The 13,517-nt window shown below is 40.5% G+C and overlaps 1 protein-coding gene across 1 annotated transcript in view; it reads right to left on the bottom strand.

Moving 5' to 3' along the window:
* LOC142487165 (poly(rC)-binding protein 3-like) overlaps nucleotides 1-13,517 on the bottom strand; it is an 895,499-nt gene that overhangs the window by 415,928 nt on the left and 466,054 nt on the right. Inside the window, exon 3 of the mRNA XM_075585956.1 lies at nucleotides 4,429-4,495. The gene's annotated coding sequence lies outside the window, so the exon portion shown is untranslated. The remainder of the gene's footprint in view (nucleotides 1-4,428; nucleotides 4,496-13,517) is intronic.

The following is a 13,517-nucleotide window of genomic DNA, read 5'->3' as shown; positions in this document are numbered from 1 at the left end:
ATAATTTAGTGGTATATAAGAATGTCCTTCTTGTGTGAAAGTAAAGTACTGGAACGAAATGTATCACAAGAGATTCCCCAGTGCTGCTTCTATGTAGTAGGTGCGTGTTTATTGTTTCTAATACACAAAGTAATTACTAGTGGGATTTGAATTATAGCTTTTACGGCAGAATCTGGACAGTATTAGAGGTGTTAATGTGACTCAGAGAGAACAGACCACTGTGGGCACCCAGCGTGAACACATTGTGAATAATGCGCTGGTTATGTGAGAATGGTAAAACATGTATTTATTTATTCTTCAAGAAACAGAATACTGTGTGCCTTCTTTTTTTCCCTACGGAGTGCACAAGCATGTCTTTACATGCAGAAAAAGGCTTAGGTTAATGTTGCTTAAATTCTCATATTTTTTTAAAATCCTATTTCAATCAAATCCTCTATGCATCACTAAAAATCCCTCCTTAAACATCCGCATCATTAACGGCTATAAAATAAGTGTCACAGGTAATAGATTCAATCCTCTATTCTGCAGAGTCGATCTTGTGTACAGTATGTCTGATTTTTTTCAAAGTCTTGGTGAATTTTAGGAAATACCAGATAAGAAGCAAAGTCAAAACCAGCTGCACTGAGGTCTGAGAGCTGAAAATATGGAAGCTGAGAGAAATGATATACAGTGCAAATTAGCAGGATTTTTTTCAAAACATTCTTGATACTTTTTCTTTGCTGTGAATATTAGTACTGCCATTGACTGACCCCTAGGCAAAGTCAGTCATTTTGGCGCTTTTAAGATAATTTAAAAAAAAACGTGTTGGAAATCATATTCTTAAAATAACCAGCATTTTTTTTATTTATTTTTAAATTAAATCTTGATCTTAAAGCCACCTGGTATATAGTCCTATAGAAGAGTACTTTTTACATGTGTACTGCTGACAATCATCCCTTGTATTTACCTGAAAAGCAATAAAGTACATATGAGATTTATATTTAATATTTTACGCAACTGCCAATTTATAGGGATTCTGCAATCAAGTGAAATCTCACTCTATCATTTTTTACTGCTTTTTTCATTTGACATAAACTCACTTTGATAATTAAGGTCTAACTTTGAAAAAAAGCACAATAGCTTATGTATCTATTATATGTCTATGGCTGACCTAGTACAGTAGGTGCTCATTTCTAACTTAGGGAAGAACAAAGAAGCAATTTCGAAGATCAGGGCTGCATTATACAGCTGTGTCTAGAAAAAGGTGGACATGCATTACATCAGAGCTGGCTGGGATTATCACGGGGCTCGGTGTACGGGCTCTCAGGGCCTCTTACCTTGTCCAGCACAGCAACTCCTTCTTGTCTGACACAGCATCATGCCATTGTGGCGCCATGTTGTCATGGCAACACGGTGCCATGTGGCGTCACGTTGTCATGGCAACATAATGTCACAGCGTCACGTGACATCACGTTGACCCCATTTGACATCGTGGTGCAATGGTAATGGGACCCTGCATTAGGAGATGCCGTCAGATAAGGTAAGAGACAGTTACAGAGACTTCATGTTCTCCCCCAGCAATCAGCTTAATTGCTGTGGGAAAGAGCACAGTGTATCTTTGGTGCGATGGCATAGATGGAACCGCCATCAAGCCAGCCCTGCATTAAATAATAAGGTTTGTCTAAAATACACCACCCCCCCAAAAAACAAACAAAAAAACCCCTTGCTGGATATTGTATGTCTTTATTAATATAGCACCATTAATGTAGATAGCCCTTCACAGCAGTAATACATGTGACATTCATATAAATAACAAATAATACAAATAACACGATGGGAAGAAGCGCTTCAGATATAAAAGTAACATTTAGGAAGAGGAGTCCCTGCTCCGAAGAGCTTACAATCTAATTGGTAGCTAGGAAGAACGTACAGAGACAGTGGGAGGGGAAGTTGCCTTTATGAAAATGAGAACGTAAATTTGAAACTAGTAATTGATACAATAGGAGGGTCATATTAATGCTTTTTACTTCATAGCTGTATTAGCATATACAGCAACAAGTGTTAATGGGACATTTTTAAATACTTGTTTTGCGGTGTTGCTCGGGAGTTTATCTAAAAGTGACCTGGTCTGGGTTTGTTGGATAATAAAACACTTGAACAACCATGTTTACAGTGAGTTGACAGGCAGAGAGTACACAGATGGACCAGAGACTGAGTGGGCATAACAATGTACCTTCAAAGGCTGATCGTAAAAATGTATAGACTCTCATTAACAGGAGCCAGAGGTGATCAAAAGTTCAATATTCTTTTCCCCACAGATTTCCAAAATGTAAGATAATCAAAATCTGATAGAATTCACAAAGATGAAAAATATGGCATTATAGCAGGCAAACACAAGCAGACGCATTACTATCAAACAGGACAGGATATCTATGGGCATATCCCAGATACCTGTTTACTCACACAAAAGTAGAAATTGTGTTGGCAAAAGTGGAATCTACACCATCGGGAGAATCATGCGAACACATTAATGCAGGTAGCATTATTCTGGGTGTTATGTGAGAAAGTTATAGTTATTCATTTTCTCTCCCAGCCATAAATGTCACAGGCGATGGACGAGTTTGAAAATAGGACACGCTTAGGAGGGTGGGCTTATTATGGTCCCATTGTAAAGTTGGAGGATAAAACCATGTACTTTGATATCCAAACAAAAATTCAACATAAAGGGATGTATATATATGAGCATAGAGTATATTATATATATATATGCGCCAAACCAAATGTAAATAGGTGCTACACAATTATTGTGTGAAATATACTGATAGTGTATAATATTAAATATATGAGCACAGATAGTGCCTATTACGTGAATAAATACAATAGTGTAAGTGAATATGACAACACCAGCTAGAAAAAGGAAATACTATAAATATATCAAAAAGCAGTCCCGTATAATGAAAGATACAATATATATATATGTATGATGTATGAACCGACCAAAGATCTCAGCAATAACTTACTCACAATATAACCAAATGTGTGGTAATGACGTAAGATTGAGGAGTCCTGAGGTCTGAAGGTTAGAAATTGAGGTCTTTTGTGATAACAAAATGGTGTATCGGTAGATCAGCTTCACTGACACATGCACCGGCATAAACAGACCTTTACAAATATAAAACAGTATTAACGGCTGTAAGATAAATGTCACCACTAACACATTCGATCTTCAATTTCATACACTCTCATGTATGTTTGATTTTTCAAAGTCTGGGTGAATTTTAGGAAATACAGTTTAAGAACCAAAGTCAAAAACAGCTGCACAGATGTCTGAGAGCCGAAAATCTGAAAGCTGAGAGAATTGAAATACAGTCCAAATTACCAGGATTTTATCCAAAACATTCCTGATACTTTTTATATGCCGAGAATCTAAGTACTGCCATTGAAAGACCCCTAGTCGACATACAAATCCAGTCATTTTGCTGCTTTAAAGATTATAAGAAAACACGTTGGAAATTACATTCTTAAAATAACCGGCATTTAAAAAAAAAAAAATCTTGTTGACCTTAAAGGCATTTTATATCCATTTAAAGCTGCAGTTGTCTTTTTTTTTTTAAATTTTTTTTTTTTTTACTTCAATAGTTTCATGTGGGCAATCTCTAATTACCTAAAGAACTGCATAGCTGCTGGTCATTTAGTTCTCCGTCTGTTGATCAGCAAAGTTTGGCGACATCTTTAAATATGGGGAATGTAAATCGTTGCTATAGGAACAAGCATGCTTGTTAAAATAGAATACAAGAAAATTAGTCTTTCAAAGTTGTTTTTTTTTTAAACAGAAAATGCTAAAGGTATTTTTTCTTTCTACAGAACTGATTTATTAAAAAAAAACACACATGCAGGATATTGCCTGAACTGCAGCTTTAATTAAGAGACAGCAAAATCTTAAGATCATACAGGGGAAAAAAAAATATGTTCCACTCCTGGCTAAAACAATAGGTTATTTTTCCTGGAATGCAACAGAATAAAAATAATTTCAACAAAGAGCGCAGGAAAGAACATCAACAACAAGTGTGTTCTTTACTATCATGTCTCAAGGTACAGTATGCACCTTTAATACAGTAGTGCAGAGGTTCCCAACTCCAGTCCTCAGGGACCACTAACAGTGCAGGTTTAAGGATACTCTGCTTGAGCACAGGTGATTTAGTCAAAATGATTGGGCCACCTGTGCTAATGAGAGGACAGCCTTAAACCTGCACTGTTAGTGGCCCTTGAGGACTGAAAAGTTGGGAACCTCTTCATTATGTTATGAAAAATATTGTTTTTACACAAAAGCCAATCTTTTTTGTAAAATTCAGGTGCAACCAAGGATATATCAAAACGTGAGATACATTAGCATACCGATGCACTGAAACATGTCATGATAATATAAAAAGCAGGGCAAAATGTACTCACCTGGTATATAGTCCTATTGAAGAGTACTTTTCCAGGTGCACTGCTTACAATTGTCCCAAGTATTGACCTGAAAAGCAATACATATAATGAGACTTAAATCTAATATTTTAGACACTGAAAATCGGCAATGCATTTATAGGGATTGTGCAATCAGGTGAAATTCACATTCTATCATTTTTGACTGCTGTTTTTTTATTTGAAATAATCTCGCTGTGGTTTAAGGTTTTACTCTAAAAAAGCACAATTGCTGATATATCTATTATGTATCTATGGCTGGCCTACGAGGGTCTTATTTCTAACTTAGGGAAGAGCAAAGAAGCAGTTTGAAAGATACAGAAATCAGGGCTGTATTATACAGCTGTATCGAGAAAAAGTGGACATGCATGAAATAATTCATGTTTGTCATGCAGGATTTCGTAATGAAGTACTGTATTCTGTCTGAAAATTATCAGACAAAAAAAGTTATGTTGAGTAAAAAAGGAACAAAAACCCTCCACCATACATTGTACAGCAAATAAAAATACCACTTGTGACCACATTCACATGTCTGAGACAGGTGTGCAACCTGCTTGCCCCCATAATCTCTTAGCATTCAGTGATTCCACTGCAGACAGGGATTCTGGGAAATAATATGCAAATGAGCACCCACAGTGTCATTTTTTACTTGTGCATTTCAACATGGACCCCTATAAGCAGGCTTAAGCATTTATGGGGTCCATGTTGAAATGGACAAGAAGCAAAAGTGACACATGGGGAGTGCTCATTTGAATGCCATTACTGAGAATGCAGTGGAAGCATTGTATGCTAAGAGATAACGAGGAAAGGCAGGGTGCAGACCTGTCTGAAAACAAGAAAGTAGAGGCAGTTTGAAGCTGGTAATTGGTACAATAGGGGGTAGGATAAAATGTTTGGGATTTTAAATCCCAATGTTTTTGAACTAAAAATATTAATATAATGTGACTAAACATAAATGACATGTTTTCATTATTTCTTGTTATTTATGTATCTATTGCATTTATAGAATGTAGAAGATTAATAGTTGAAGTACTTGACCCCATACACTCCCACTCGACAGTACAAATATATTGGCTTCTAGAAGTTCATACAGTACAGTATGTTGCTAGTAGCCAGTACCCTGATACTTGGTAAACACTAAGGGGCTTATGCAGAGAGGCACGTTAAGGTCAAATTCGGCAGGTTTGCGCCAAAAATGTCTGCAATGAAAGAGATAGTGGCGAGAATTTGGCGGGGCTATTTAAATTGGCCAGACGTGTGGCGAGAAGCGTGATCTCGCCACTGCGAAAAACCGCAAGATTCCAGTAGCCCCGATGCGCATGAACGCGCCAATCAGAGCTACTAAATGGTGCGTTTAGTGGAAATTTTGCACGCCAACAAAAGTTGGCTGTATTATGGGCTAATACCGCGCGGCTCAGAATGGCGAGTTTCACATCAAGTGAAACTCGCCTAATTAGCCATTTCCTGCACACCGCGCTACCGGAGTTCCCTGCATACCACAACTATAAATTCCAATCCTGTGGCGAATTTAAGCAGTACCTCTCTGCATAAGCCCCTAAGTATGTATACATATCTATATCTATACTGTATGTATATATCTGCTGCAAGCTCCAGATGTATGGAGGTGATCTCCTATGGTAGAACACAATCCCCTCTACTTTCCCAGAAAGATCACACACCAGGCAGGGGGTATAATAACTGGAACGGTTTATTCTGTTCAGCAAAATGCAGTCACAGCAGGCTTCTGCCCTAAGCAGTCTCTGGTGTTATAGCCAACTGTAGGATGGTCCCTGGACCTGCACTATGGGGCCAAGGGCTCCCGCAGTAGTCCTTGCCCTTCCCTGACCCTCTATCAGGATCAGGGGAAAGGTGACCACTCACTCTCCCCCAAGGGGAAGAGGAACAGGGGTATATATATATATATATATATATATATATGTGTGTGTGTGTGTGTGTGTGTGTGTGTGGTGTGTAGCCAGAACTGGTTCTTGGCTACCAGTCTGTCCTCACTGGCTGTAAGCCCTGGTAAGAGCTGCCCTTGAGTGACAGGGGAAGAGGTGGAACCAGGCCTGAGTTCACCCAATCCTGGGTCAGACCTGGTGCCCTCCTCCTGGCTGTACTTAAGGGGAGTGCTGCCCAGATTTAGTCAGTGCCTCTCCGTACTTGAGAGAAGCAGGTCACAAACAGGTTGCCTGAATACTGACCTTCCCTGTTCCTCTTCCCCTTGGGGGAGAGTGTGTGTTTACCTTTCCCCTGATCCTGATAGAGGGTCAGGGAAGAGCAAGGACTACTGCGGGAGCCCTTGGCCCCATAGTGCAGGTCCAGGAACCATCCTACAGTTGGCTATAACACCAGAGACAGCATAGGGCAGAAGCCGGCTGTGACTGCATTGAGCTGAACAGAATAAACCGTATATATATATATAAAGAATATCTAAAACCAACGCAGATTGACTCTCAAAAAAGGTCTGTGAAGCTTAAGCAGGGATTCCTTGCTGGGAATTGCTGCAGCCAATCCGGAGAGCCCTGTAATGTCACTAACAACTAGAGGCTTTGGTAACCGGAGAGTATCATCTGTGGGCGGAAGGTTTGCGTTGGTGAAGCGCACGGCGCGCACACCCTGCATCTGGTACATGGAGACTCTGATACATCCACCGGCTACGGCAGCACACGAGTGAGACACCAGATCGACATCAGAAGTTTTGCTGGGAGTTTGCTGTCATGTTGACGATTGAGAATTGATCTCATACACGCTCATGTTCCTGATTTGTTTGTGTGTGCGCATTATTTATTTTATCCAGTTCCATATAAATTTGTAACTTTACTACACTATGAGTACGCATGTTTTCTGTTTGTTTTTTCAATATATATATATATACAGCTGAACCCCGTTATAACGCGGTCCTAGTGGTTCACAACCCGAGACCGCATTATAACCGAGATCATGTTAAAATTTCAACAGCATCTAGATCGCTCTCCTCTTTGCAGATGTCAGCTCTCTCCTCTCTCTCCTCACTTCATAGGGCTGTGTCCACGTGCGCTTCTCTGCAGCTCTAATGCGCTGCGTTATTTTTTTAAAAAACATTTTTTTAAACATTTAATTCAATGCTTTATTGACTAACGGACACATATACACACCATGTGGGAATTGAACATTAATACATTTTATATAATACACCTGCACATCGAACTCAGGACCTTCCATATACTGATACCAATACCTTACCTCTACACGATAGGTGACACCATATGTGTAGAGGATAAATATATTTATCCAAATATATGGTGTAGAGGTAAGGCATTGGTATCAGTATAAGGAAGGTCCCGTGTTCGATCCCTGCATGTGTATTATACAAAATGTATTAATGTTCAATTCCCACATGGTGTGTGTATGTGTCCGTTAGACAATAAAGCATTGAATTGAATGTTTAAAAAAAAATAAAAAAAGGAGGTTTTCAAATCGGGAGCCATGCTCAGGCCGCGTTCTAAGCGTATTTGCGTTGTAGCGGATCGCACTATAACAAGAGAGAGAGAGAGATCAAATTCCAGATTAAATCCCAATGTGCAAATCAATATTTAAGATATTTTTTACACAGGTTCTTTGCTAATCAATAATCACATTTATTTTTCTATACACTGATATATTGCACATATATTCACATACACCTTACATTGATTCATGAGTGGCGCTATTTCATTTCTTTTTCTTTCTTTATATATATATATATATATATATATATATATATATATATATATATATATATATATAAAAAAAACAAACAGAAACAATATAGTAGCGCTACAACGTTTATCCAAAATGTGTGCAGTAACGGTGGGCTATGGGAAAAAGAATCCCAGTAAAAGTGGAATAGGAAAATAAAAAGCACATATGGATAGTTGGTACTGAAATGAAATAAAATAAGCCTAACTCATACCACACACAAACGCAAAAATAAAATAAAAAATGAATTATTAAAATATAATCAAACCAAATGACGAATAAGTGATGTAAAGTTCAATATCGGAACAAATGGTGAATCCAACCAGCAGTAGGCTGCAGCTTCAGTTCAGGTGTTGCCACAACAGTGATACCTAACAGAAAGAGAAAAGAAAAATAAGCGCAAGCTCCATTGCATAATACTGTTAAGGAAATGTAATTAAAGATAAAAAATATGAAAAGATGGTCCCTTTGGACAAACACAACAGATCCAAAAATGGATCTCTTGTGAATGTATGTCCAAAGGGACCATTTTTGATTTTTTTTTAAATTTCCTTAACAGTATTATGCTATGGCTTGCACTTCTTTTTCTTTTCTCTTTCTGTGATTATATATATCCCATTATAGTGCAGAATATATATATATATATATAATTTTGTGTCTTGTGACCTTAATACTTTTCTGTATAGAACTTTAGTGGGAAGATGTTGAGTCAGTAAAAATAAAAGGCCTTTCTTTAAGAGTTGTGGATAAGCTGAAAATCTACTAAAGCTTAAATTGCAGATAAATCCATTTCCAGAACCTACGTAGCCGTTTGCTCTCTATTCAAAATGCTAAAAGTCGAAATGATAGTAGTGCAATTTTCCTTAAACGCTTTTTAACTCCATCATTGTACTGTATGTGAATCTACACCAAAATATCTTAAATAAAAGAACAAACCACACAACATTTTCAACCATCTAATTATTAATAAAGAGCCACATTAAAGCTTGTAAATCACTTCCATCCAGATGCCCAATTAAATATTGTTTAGAAATTATATTCTCTAAAATCAAAACTAAACTTAGTTCCCACCCCCACCCCCCCTCCAATTACCACAAACCATCAGTTTTGGTGAGTACCAGTCCAATTTATTGCAGATACAGTATATACAAGATATTTTAGACTGCTTTATATCAAGGTAGAACCATTGATTCTTTCACTTGTGAAATGCTATCTGGCTTCTCTTAGAGTCAATGGTAATGTCCTGGACTTTTATTTTTCTCCCCTGAATTTGCATAAAAAGTGTAGGGAGTTGTACAGAACAATGAACAATACTGTAACTGAAAATATAAAAAAGCGCTTCCAGGGCCGCTGACAGATTTCCCGGTGCCCAGGACAAGAGTTTTTACCAGTCTACCCCACCCCCCCATTCCTGTGTCGGCGGCCTTTCGAGCTCCCCCCCTTTAACACCATCATCTCTCTCCCCTATGTTTCTCATTCTTCCCCTCTCTTTCTCATTCACTCTCCCCCTCCCTCTCTTACACAACCTCTCTCCTCTCACTCTCCTCACCTCCGCTGTCACTTAATTAGCCCCTCTCAGTCAACTCAATCCCGCTCCTTCAATCCCTCAATTACCCCTCCTCCCCTGGTCACACACACACACACACACACACACACACACACACACACACACACACACACACACACACACACACACACACACACACACACACACACACACACACACACACTTCCACCAACCACACTGCCCACACAATCATTGTCCCCCACAGTACACAAATAATACCCCTCAAATTACAAAAAAACACTACCCCCAAATACAGATATCACTATCCCCCCCCAAATAAAGATACCACTACCCCCGAAATACAGACAGCACTACACTCCCCCAGAGACAAAAACCACTACACCCCCAGAGACAAAAACCACTACACCCCCAGATATAAGCTCTACAACTACCACTACCCCCCAGATACAAACACCACTGCTACCCCGCTAGATATAAACACCACTACTACCCACCCTAGATATAAACACCACAACTACCTACCCCCAGATACAAACCCCCCTAATACCCCCCTGATACAAATACCACTACTACCCCCCAGATACAAATACCACTACTACACCCCAGGTAAAATTACCACTACACCAGATACAATTACCTCTTGTATCAATTACATACAGTAATTACAGGGAAGAGAGAGACTCTGTTCCAGGCAGGATCGGACCCTGGAACCAGCAAGAGGGAACCCCCACAGACACCACCACAGACCCTGGACTGACGAGGAGAGCACACTGCCTACAGGTACCTCTCTTTGGGACTGTGTCAAAAGTTGGTAAGAGGCCTAGACTTCCAGGCGGGACTGCTTAATGTTAGTCAGTCCCCTACATGGGGTTAGGCCTTGTTGTTTTCTGTTCTAATTTGTTACTGATGCTGCTTTCTGTTTAAATATGCTGGTTAATAAAGCCTGCGTTTATTTTCCCCTAAAAACATCTTCAGTGTTTCACCCTCTGCGCACATCTCCTACATATACAGGCATACCCCGCATTAACATACGCAATGGGACCGGAGCATGTATGTAAAGCGAAAATGTACTTAAAGTGAAGCACTACCTTTTTCCCACTTATCGATGCATGTACTGTACTGCAATCGTCATACACGTGCATAACTGATGTAAATAACGCATTTGTAACAGGCTCTATAGTCTCCCCGCTTGCGCACAGCTTCGGTACAGGTAGGGAGCCGGTATTGCTGTTCAGGACGTACTGACAGGCGCATGCGTGAACTGCCGTTTGCCTATTGGGCGACATGTACTTACTCGCGAGTGTACTTAAAGTGAGTGTCCTTAAAGCGGGGTATGCCTGTAGTGTAAGAAGTGGGATGAGAGGTGTCCCTTGAATTTCAAAGGGGCCCCGGAGACCGGCAGGGAAAATGTTGGTGCTTTTGTTTGCCAGAGTTCCTGCAACGGCTTGCATAACAGGAGTAAAAACGGAAGAACAACGTGCAGTGGTGACCAGAATAAAGGGCTAAGGATCCAGGCAGAAAAGGCTACACTGCGCTGGTTAAAGCCACAAGGTATTGATTCTGTGACCAAAGTCCACCCTGTTATGTGTGCGGCAAAAAAGGGGTTTTAAAATGGCCTCAGAAAGAATTAAAAGTCTGCAGACGCCTGTGAAAGCGACAAACTCCACAAGTGAAGTCTGCCCCACCTGTATGACTACCAGCTGTGTTGTAGCATATGCAGAGAATATTGATGCAATGGAGCCTCTGAGGTCAGAATGAAGAATACACCTGAAAGTGTCAGAATGGAAGGCAAAATGTGGTTTTTCTGAAATGAATCCTGAAACACAAAAGAGTGTCCCTTCAGGCCTTATGATAATGATGAGGATGTCTCTTATATGCTCCCAAAAACTAGACGCACTTGCAAAACACCCCTAGGATGTTGGGGGTGCCTGGACCCAAGGCACACGGGAGTGTCATGTCCTTAAATCCTTGAACATGAATTCCGATAGCAAGGGCAGGACCAGCTGAACGCCAAATATTTCCACCTGCAACTGCAAGAAAAGCATGGTGGGTGCAGTGAAATTACAGGAGTTTAAAGCAAAAAAGGGGGCCTCAGTATCCCTGATGCGCCAGAATCTTCCAAAGTAAAGGAAGAAAAGAGGTTCTCAGCTTACAGTGGAAATTGCAGAGACGTCCACAGATGACCCTGCGACATCAGAAGGGGGCCGAGATATCCGGCAGCCTAGAGTGAATGCGGAATCTCCAGAGGGCCTATGACCGAAGTTGTGTACCCCGAAGAATTGTTTGTCCAGTTCTGACAGTGAGAAACCATCAACAAACAATACCAGGGAAGCGGAGCCGGAACAAGTAAGTGATGATCCTTTGACCAGCCCTGAAGATGCACTGCAAACTGGAGTCTCTTCCGTGAACAATTGGAAAAGAACCGAGAAACAAATGCCAAGTTACAGAGTAACCAAGTTACTCTTTGACAAAGGACGACGACCCAAAACGCGTAAGAGCGTTTTTACCCATCCCACACCATGATGTCTATCACGGATTAAAGGATTTTTATTTTCATACTGGTGTTTAGCCCCCTCCTTTCTCCTGCTGTGCTCCGTTGTTTCCCTCGTGGAATTTTTCTCAAGTTACAGAGCAGTCTGTTCCCAGCTCTCCTAGAGTTTGCAACTTGGGAAATAACAGAGTGTCGTTTTCGTACTGGTTTGTACGTCCTGATGACTGAGCTGGAGACCGCACATGCTGCTGTTACCACCAGGGATGAGAAGCAGAGCCACTCTGACAAAGTTATTGCTAACTGGAAGCAGAGGTATGGGGAAAGTTAGGCAGAGCTGAAAGTCTCTTGGAAGAAGGCATTCAGTCTCAGCTTGAACTCTCTCAGAAGGAGTCTTTTAGTCTCAGCACAGAGCTTGCAATCTCTCAAAATGAGTTTTGCAGTCTCAGTAGAGAGCTGGAAATCTCTCAGAGAGAGGTACACACTCTCAGCATATAGCTGGATGTCTCTAACCAGGAGGTCAGCAGTCTCGGTACAAAACCGGAAATGTGTCAAAGGAATTTTACAGTCTAGGCACAGAGCTGGAAATCTCTCAAAAAGAGGTTTGCAGTCTCAGTACTGATCTGGAAGTCTTTCAGAAGGAGCTTTATGCTCTCAGCAAAGAGATAGAAGTCTTGCACCAGGAAATCCAAAGGTTCAGCTGTTTTCCCTCGACCTAGGGTTTAAGAGAGAGTGTAGGGATGGGGCTTCCCCTGTGGCTAGCCATAGTTACCCACAAACAGGGGAGGAATGTAACAGGGTACCTTCCCTGTTGAAGTAGTAGATTTGCAGGAAAACCTGTTTGGAGAGCTTGAGCCCAGCATTTAGCTGCTTAATTCAGAACAGTATGTGCTGCTAGAGAGCCCCCAGGGGAAGTGAGACTCTGTTTCAGACAGGTCCCTGGAACCTGCCAGAGGGAGCCCCCACAGACACCACTACAGACTGATGTGGAGAGCACCCTGCCTACAGGTACTCTTTGGGACTGTGTCAAAGGCTGGTAAAAGGCTTAGCCTTCCAGCCCTCAGATAGGGACTGCCAAATGTTAGTCATACCCCTACACGGGGTTAGGCCTGGCTACTGTTTTCTGTTTTAATTTATTTGCTGATATGAAGCTGTTTTCTTTTTAAAGCTGTTGGCTATTCATGAGAATATTATTTTATTTTAGCCTAATTGGTAGGAGTGCAGGAATCATTCTTTTTGTTGGCTAATAAAGCCTACATTTATTTTTCCCTAAAAAGGTCTCTGGTGGTTTTATACACTGTGTACATCTCCTACACCCTCCCAGATACAATTACCTCT

The sequence above is a fragment of the Ascaphus truei genome, chromosome 2 (genome assembly GCF_040206685.1).
Source record: "Ascaphus truei isolate aAscTru1 chromosome 2, aAscTru1.hap1, whole genome shotgun sequence".
Taxonomy (NCBI): domain Eukaryota; kingdom Metazoa; phylum Chordata; class Amphibia; order Anura; family Ascaphidae; genus Ascaphus; species Ascaphus truei.
Note: the sequence above shows the minus strand (reverse complement) of the source record. Positions and strands in the feature narration are given on the sequence as shown.